This window comes from Myotis daubentonii, chromosome 3, assembly GCF_963259705.1.
Source record: "Myotis daubentonii chromosome 3, mMyoDau2.1, whole genome shotgun sequence".
Classification (NCBI taxonomy): domain Eukaryota; kingdom Metazoa; phylum Chordata; class Mammalia; order Chiroptera; family Vespertilionidae; genus Myotis; species Myotis daubentonii.
The window spans coordinates 89,341,994-89,350,937 of NC_081842.1; the positions used below are offsets into that span (position 1 = coordinate 89,341,994).

At 39.2% G+C, this 8,944-nt stretch overlaps 1 pseudogene; it reads left to right on the plus strand.

Moving 5' to 3' along the window:
* The first annotated feature begins 3,552 nt into the window (after window positions 1-3,552).
* Window positions 3,553-4,135, plus strand: LOC132229658 (small ribosomal subunit protein uS2-like; annotated as a pseudogene).
* The last annotated feature ends 4,809 nt before the right edge of the window (window positions 4,136-8,944 follow it).

An 8,944-nucleotide genomic window follows, 5' to 3' on the forward strand; every position in this document is an offset into this window, starting at 1 on the left:
ATAATAAATGACTCTTTGTAGATGTCCAATGCTTTGCTAATAACCCAGCGCTGCTCTGAATTAAATTTTTGCATTAACTGCTTCTGGCCTTGAAAAGTTATTTAGTTACTACAGTATTTATGGAAGCGAAAACTCTTTCCCTGAGCCATTACCATGCCACTTTCTTTGTCCTTTCCTGTTTCCTTGTCTATCCTTGCTTGCTCTCTGCACAGATATTTATTTTACAATCACCTACTAATTGGTTTTTTAGCCACCATTGATTTCAATTCCTTGTTTTGTCCTTTAGTTGTCATTTCCCAGAGATTCTCTAAACAAAAGTTGTTTTATCGATTGACACCACCTGACATCAATGCGATACAATTATCATCAACTTTCACACACTGTATGAAAACACTATAAAACAAGACTGCATAGGCCCTGAAGAACGACATTCTCTGAGGTGAATATTATGCTTTGAAGTCTGAATTTATTTTAGATACCCTTAATTTTCTTTCAAAAATATTGACAGGAACAGAGACTAGTTTACTTTTCAAAAATTACTTATATTGTAGTTAGCACAGGTTTTTCGCCCTCCCTAAGTGACATACATTTGACTTGAGGAAGGAGAATGGAAGAGGGGGTTTGCACTTTCTGTGTGTGCCAGGCACTGCTGAACAAAATCATATTACTTACTCCATTTGTTCGCCACACTCTTTTCATGTAAATTTCCTTCACTCTGAGGGAAAGAGAGTGTTAGACGATGTCAGATAATCTTATGATTAACCCAAATATATCAAATAATGTTCAAACAGCTGAATCCAGCTATATGTGCTACAAAAAAAGGTTGGCTCGATGTATGATTTGATAACCCAGCAATTACTGAGAGACAGGAAACCCTAAGAAATAAGTCATGCAATGAGTATTGGCTTAGGCCCTTAGCAAGAGTCCTTGATATTTGTAGACATGCTGCAGCTCTCTGAATTCTCATCATGTTTTTAATCATAATTTCTTCCCTAGCACCCATCTGGGCTGCTGTCAACAGAGGCTTATGACTTCCAGGGAAGAATAAATAGGGAGATAAGTGAATTATTTGGAAAATCCAGTTTGTCTTGGTGCAGGTTTCTCCATCATAAAATAATGGAGTGAAGCATTAAAAAAAAAAAAAAGATTCCATTGAAGCAACTATCTTTAAATAGATTATTTTCCACAAGGAATCAGTGGGTGCTAATTCCTTGTTGGCTATAAAATCACTGGCGGAGAAATAACAATTATGGCAATCACAGCATAGTTTAACCCTATGAACTTAGATACAGAGAACAAATGAAAAACTTTTAAAAGACCATCTTTAAGAAGGCAATACCATTAAGATGGGTATTCACAGGTTTCCGGCTACTTTACTCTCTCTCCAGAAGGGGCTTCATAGAGTCTATGGATACCCTTCAAGGCATAACAACATTCATTTCTTTTCATGGATTTTAGGGATTGAATATGTTATTAATCAAAAGAGTCGCTGTAGTTTCATTGCTTCTAGAATCTCCTGGGGCATTGTATACAGCTGCATTCAAAGAAAATGAACTGTTTTAAACTTGATCATATTCATCCCTTGGGCTCATCTGATTACAAAATTGCCCAATGAGCTGTTACAGTATTTTCAACTAATTAGTTAACCCATACATTGGAGTTTCTTTCTTTTCTTTTTTGCCCTTTTTTTTTTTTTGGCCCATACATATATGTTTTCCCTTTCCCTATGGTGTGAATATTTCAGTGTTTGTTGAGCTGCAAAAACATTCAAATAACATTACTAAATACACCTTTTCTCACATCATTCTTCATATATTTCTTTTTCCACATAATGTTCTTATTACCTCCCAAAATAATACATTCATAAAATATATTTTATTCTATTACAAATATTTCTCATTATAAAAGTTGCTTCTCCTCTTCCTCCTCTTCTCTCTTTATCCTCTTGTTCTCGTTCCTCCTTCCCCTCCTTTTCCTTCTCCTACTCCTGTAGTTCTCAGATTGATAAGCTCTGATGGTTATCTGATTTCTTGTATTAACAAAAGAAGATTTCAAAAACATGTACTTTTGCATCACCTTTTTAGCAGAGATGCCTTGACACTGACTTTTGTTTCATAACTATGGAACTTACTGGGCGTGTAATTCTCTCCCATATGAAAGCATTATTTTTTAGAGCTGTTAATACATATTATCACAGCAAAGGAAACCATCAACAAAATGAAAAGATAATTCATAAAATGGGAGAATATGTTCGCTGATAGATACATCTGATACGGAGTTAAAATCCAAAATTTATTTTAAAAAAAACTTATAAAACTCAAAACCAAAAACCCCCCACAAACAATCCAATTTAAAATAGGCACAGGACCTGAATAGACACTTTTCCAAAGAGGGCATACAGATGGCCAATAGACATATGAAAAGATGCTCATTGTCACTAATCATCAGAGAGATGCAAATTAAAACCGCATGAGCTATCATCTCACACCTGTCAGAATGGTTATTATCAATAAACAAACAAAAAGTGTTGGTGAGGATGTGGAGAAAGGGAACCTTTGTGCACTGTTGGTGAGAATGCAGATTAGTGCACCAGCTGTGAAAAGCAGTATGGACTTATCTCAAAAAAATAAATAAATAAATAAATAAATGGAACTGCCTTATAACCCAGCGATTCCACTTCTGGAAATATATCCAAAAAAAAACAAAAACACTAATTTGAAAGAATATTTGCACCCCTATATTCATTGCAGCGTTATGTGTATTAGCCAAGATTTTGAAGCAGCCCAAGTGTCCATCAGTAGATGAATGAATAAAACCACTATGGTACATTTACACCATGGACTACTACTTGCCCATAAAAAGGAAGAACATTCTACCCTTTGGGACAGCATGGATGGACCTGGAGAGTATAAAGCTAAGTGAATAAGACAGTTAGTAAAAGACAAGTACCATATGATTTCACTCAAATGTAAAATTCAATGAACAAACTGGACTAACAAGCAATAGAGACAGACTCATAGTTAAAGAGCAGGCTGACAGCTCTGGCGGGAGAATGTTGGGATGGAGGGGTTGAGCAAAAAAGAAAAAAAGAGAAGGAGCTCATGGACAGGACAAGTGTGGTGACTGGGGGAGAAGCAGGGTGGGTGGAGGTAGAAGAGGATATAGGGGTGATAAATGGTGATGGAAAAATAAAAGAAAAAGAAAAAATAAACCAGAGACATTAAAGAGCAACATGATTCAATTCAGGAACTCAGAGAGATGCATTTGACTCCAGATCATCCAATTTGGATGGAGGATTCAAGGGTCCTTCAGGATATAGTTATACTGAAGAAAAGATACAGAGACACATTTTCAGTAAAATAAACTGTTAATTAGAGGAACAAGTAAATCTTTAGAAAGTATATTTCTGTCTTGTTGCAAAATTTCACCCTAAAATCATGGAGTGAAACATTTAAAAAGCAGGGGGCTGGAGGGAAGGTTTCCTAGCTAGCCCAAGAGGGGTCCATTTGGCATTGTCTGGCTTCCTGTCATAACTTAAAGAAAACTTTCACAATGTCCAGAGCCCTTGATGCCCTACAAGGGAAGGAATCGTGTTTCCTCAAAGTTCTTGCAGCAGGAACCCCTTAGCAGGCACCGACCTTGACTTCCAATGGAACAGTACATCTACAGAAGGAAAAGTGATGGCGCCTACATCATAAATCTGAAGAGAGGCTTCTGGTAGCCTGGGACCCGCTGCTAGTGAGCAGGGTGATGGCAGTGTCATATCCTCCAGGAATACTGGCCTGTGGGCTGTGCTGAAGTTTGCTGCCTCCGCTGCAGCCGCTCCCACTGCGGCCGCTTCAGCCCCGGGACCTTCACCAGCCAGATCCAGGCAGCCTTCCGGGAGCCGCGACTCCTGGTTGCTTCTGCTCCCAGGGATGACCACCAGGCTCTCACAAAGGCATCTGCGGCTAACCTGCTTACCCTCGCTCTGCTCTGTGTAACACGGACTCTCTGTGCTGTGTGGATGTGGGTGCGGCCCGGGAATTTCTGCGCATGCGTGGCACCATCTGCGCGCACCTGCGGAAGGTCGCAGCTGGTCTCTGTTTCTGTAGGTGCACCGAGGAGGCTGAAGAGGAAAGCAACCCTGCTTTGAAAAGGCTGTGTGACCGAAGAGGAATTTCAGCGTGAATAACTGCTGCTCAGCCTGAGGTCACAGGCTGGCCTGAAGGCGTGCGGGTGTGGTCCGTGCCTGTTCAGCAGTTCCCTGAAGACTGGTCTGCAGCTCCCATCGCTCAGACCACGGAAAGCGAAGGAACGACCGATGAGTGGTCGTCAGCTGTTTCTTCACACAATGTTTGCAGGTCGTTTTTATCGCACGCTAACAGGTGGCGCGGGCCATTTTTGCTAATTTTTTGCGCAAATGGCAACGTTCAGTAAAATTACGATTACTTTAGTTTATGTATTTATACTTTACCCGCATTCTACCGCTAGTCTATAAAAAACGTATTAATAGGTGTCCCGCACTCTACTACACTGGTAGAACGTATAAATACGTTTCCCGCATACAATGTGTTCACAGAAAATGAAAACAACTGAAGCTCCAGGGAGGAAAAAGATTACAACAAAGGCAGGTGTTATGGAAAGAGCATGTCCCCATTAAAATTCATCTGTTGAAGCCCTATCCCATCAATGGGGCTGCATTTGGACAGGTGCTTTGGAGAGGTAATTAAGGTGAAATGAGGTCATAAGGGTGGAACTCTGATCCAGAGGACTGAGGGCCTTGCAAGAAGAGGAAGAGACCAGAGCTCAGGCTCTCTTCCCACAGAGCAAGAGAGGATATATGGAGAAGGAGCCAGGAAGAGAACTCTCACCAGAAACCAACCCTGATGACACCTTGCTCTTGCACTTCTGACCTCCAAACCTGCGAGGAAGTTATTTTTTGTTGTTTAATTCACCTATTTCATGGTGTTTTGTTATGAGAGCACTAGGAAAGTGCTGAGATTACTTAGTAACCTCTAAATAGATTATTCTACAGGAGAGCAAGGATTGCTTTTCTAACAAAAATAAATAGGGGGTAGAAGATAGAATAAAATATATATAGTATCAAAATAGGCAGATAATAGTAAAGTAAGAGGCAACATGGTTTGTGAAAATCATATACTTACCAGGATAATAATAACAGAATTCTACATATTACTTCCTGTTTCACTTAAATCTGCAATAAAATCAAAGGATTGTGCTGTTCACATCACAGAACTTTTCAGAGCCCAGCATACTTCTCTGTTGTCTTTTATCTGCCTACAAATAACACCATCTTTTCCCTTCGTGCACTCTGATTGAGATGCTGCAATGACAGTGTGAGAATGGCATGAAAGCTCACAGTCCAGTATCCTATATAATAAAACCTTAAGATGCAAATTGACTGAATGGCAGAATGACCAGTTGCTATGACACACACTGACCACCAGGGGGCAGACACTCAACACAGGAGCTGCCCCCTGGTGGTCAGTGTGCTCCCACAGGGGGAGCGCAGTTCAGCCAGGGGCCAGGCTCATGGCTGGCAAGCGCAGCAGCGGTGGCGGTGGCAGGAACTTCTCCCACCTCCATGGGGAGTGGGCCTAAGTCAGCAGTCAGACATCCCCAGAAGGGTCCTGGACTGTGAGAGGGCCCAGGCCAGGTTGAGGGACTCCCCCCACCCTCAGTGTATGAATTTCATGCACCAGGCCTCTAGTGGGACTATAACAGGCTTGGAGAAGACCTGTTGCTTCGGAGATCACAAGCCACTCAGGAGCAGCAGACAGTCAATTCACAATGTTACAGACAATGGTACTATATTCAATGTCTTATCAGATGCCCAAGTGGTCTTTTATGGAATGTTAAAAACATTACAATAAAAGTATGAGTGTGGAAAAGAAAATAGTATGATTGCTATAATCAGATCTAATAATATTCCACATCAATAGAGTATTTTTGCCTTCATGGAAAAATATCTTCTATATAAAGGAGTTTAGAGATTAAATAATTTAAATGATAGAAATTATGCTTGTCAAGTTCCCAAATAATGAATATCACTAGTTTATTCAGAGGGTACCTCAGCATTCAACTTCCTGGTTGTATGTGTGTAACCAAAGTACCCCAAGCCATCTAGCCTGTTCCTTCGCCAGACATAATTCTCATTTCATGGGAGATACAGCACATCACAGTACTGTGGATGAGTCCTTAAAAGGAGGAGTGTTCATTTTCCATGCCTTGTTCACTACTTTGGATTCTTGATTCTCTCTCACCATCTCATTTTCTTTAGCTGCTCTTCTCTTTGCTGTAGCTGCTGCCACAAATGGACAGAGAAAATTTCCTCTGTAATCACCAAATTAATTCTAACCTGAAACTTCTACACAAAACGTAATTTTTATTAAAAATTTGGAAGTAACAGAGGAGAGATATTACCAACTAAAGAGGAAAAATATACAAATCATTATTTTTCTGTTGGTTAGTCTTACAGCCGGGAATTTTCACTGGCATGCCCCAGGTAGTTTTTGCAAATCTTTCCTTCTCCTGTCTCCTTTTCCAGTCTCCCAGTGTTTTACAGATCTAGCCAGAAGACAACTCCATAATTCCAATTATTTATTATACAAAGCAATTTAGCTTTCATTTTGTTTTATGTTCTTTCATAAGACTAGCCTTAAAACCCATTTTTAAAATTATTATTTAGTAAAATTACTTCTTTGTATAATCTTCTATGATATTTAGCACATACATATTTGTGTGACTACTACCATAGTTAGAATACAGAACGGTTTCATCACCCCCAAAACTCCCTTTTACTATCCCCACCCCTACGCTCTGGCAGCCACTGATGTGTTCTTCATCACCATAGATTTTTGAGGATGTCCTACAAATGAAATTATAGGTTATGTCCTTTTGAGGTTGGTTTCTTTCACTTAGCAGAATACCTTAAAATTCATCCAAGTTGTTGCATATAGCAATAGTTTGAGTCTTTTTATTGCTGAATAATATATCATTGTATAGATGTACTACAGTTTATTTATCAGTTCATGTGCTGAAGGACATTTAAGTGGTTTCCTGTTTAGGTGATTATGAAGTGAACTGCTATAAACTTTTGTGTAGAGGTTTTTATATAAACACTAGAGACCGGTGCACAAAATTATTACACATTAAAAGGAAATTAATTAGAGGAAATATTTTTATATTGCTATTTGCCCTTTCTCTATAATAGAAGTGTCAGAGATGAAAGAAAATTAGTAAAATATATATGAAAATCTCCCCCCTGTCAAAGTCTGGGGCATGCCGTGGGACCCAGAGTTGTCACCGCCCACCCAGTGTGTGCCTTGAAATCGAGAGAGACCCAGACCCGGCTGGCCCCACCCCTGTCAAGCCCCATAGGGTGGGGTGGTGTGGCCTCAGGTCCCAAGTCAATACCCACCAGGCAGGGGGTGCAGCTTCAGGACCCTTGTCAAGCTCCACCAAGTGGGGGGCTCACCCTCAGATCCCCTGGCCCAGTTCCAGGCAGGGGACGCGGCCTCAGGTCCCCTGGCCCAGCCTCAGGTCCCCTGGCCTGGCCTCAGGTTCCCCAGCCCCAGCCCCAGTGCTGTGGCGGGGGGAGTGAGGGTGTGATATTAGCTCTTTATTATATAGGATAAGTTTTTATTTCTCTAAGATTAATATCTAGTAGTGGGACTTCTAGGTCATCTGGTAAGTGCATGATTAACTTAAAAACAAAAACAAAAGTAACCTGCTAAATTGTTTTACAAAGAGGCTGTACTATTTTTGCATTTTTATCAGCAGTTGCTCTGCATCTTCAAAGACACTTAGTATTGTCAGAATTTTTTAGCCATTCTAATAGCTATGTAGTGGCATGTCATCATAATTTGTATTTCCCTCATAGCTAATGACATGGAACATTGTTTCATGTGCTTATTACCCATCCTTATCTCTTCTTTGAAGTATCTGTTCAAACCATTTGCCTATTTTTAAATTGGGTGTTTGCTTTTGTAATAAATTTTGAGGGTTATGTATAGGTTAGAATTTGGACCATCTACAGCATTAATTTTCTGAAAAATTAATCTCCATAAGAGAGTGATACTGATATTTTCTCCTATTATTACTTTTTTTCCTTTTAGATTCCAGGCCCAACAGAAATATCCTTCTACTTTCCAAGCCTAAAACAAACTGTGCTTATATTCATCTTTGTTCCTTTCCTTGTTCTACATCTACATGCTGCTTTAATTCTCTCTCTTTGTCCCTCCCATCTTCCATATTTTCAAAACATCCTTTTGTATGATCCGTTCTTGCTTTTAATGTTAAAGTCTCTGTACCTAATTTTTAAAAGGAAACTAATTTGTGACTCTTACCTGAATTACTACCTCCCTGCTTCCCATCACTGCTATGCTTCTTTAAAAATATTCTGCATTTTCTGCCTTCTTCTGCCTCATTTATGCAACCCAGATTCTGCTTTCATTATTGTTCTGAAAATAATCTTAGAATAATCATCAATGGCCAGCTGCTTTCTCTATGGCAGCCTCTTTGTGTTCATTTTATTTAACTCTCTGCAACACATGACATTTTTGTCCACCACTTCTCTCCAGATAATGAAAATATTAAATCAGTTGTTGTAGACACAGAATAAGGATGAAGTGTAAATTTTTTGAAAATATTTGTTATTCTTTCTGGAAAAGCAAGAATTTTTATAGAAAAATTTATGTGGATAAAGATGCAGAAATGCTCAGAATTTAGCATCCACATAGAATTTAACTGGGTGTATTTATATGTGAAAAACATTTGTATTCATAGTATCTTGTTTATTTGAATTTACTTATTCTACTATATTGAAGCATAGGAATTAAGTTTACTAATATAATTTTTCAGTGCTCTATTTTCTGATTTATGAAATCAGAGATAAAGATAGTAATTAAGCCAAGGAAGTTCTGTAAATATTATGTGAGAT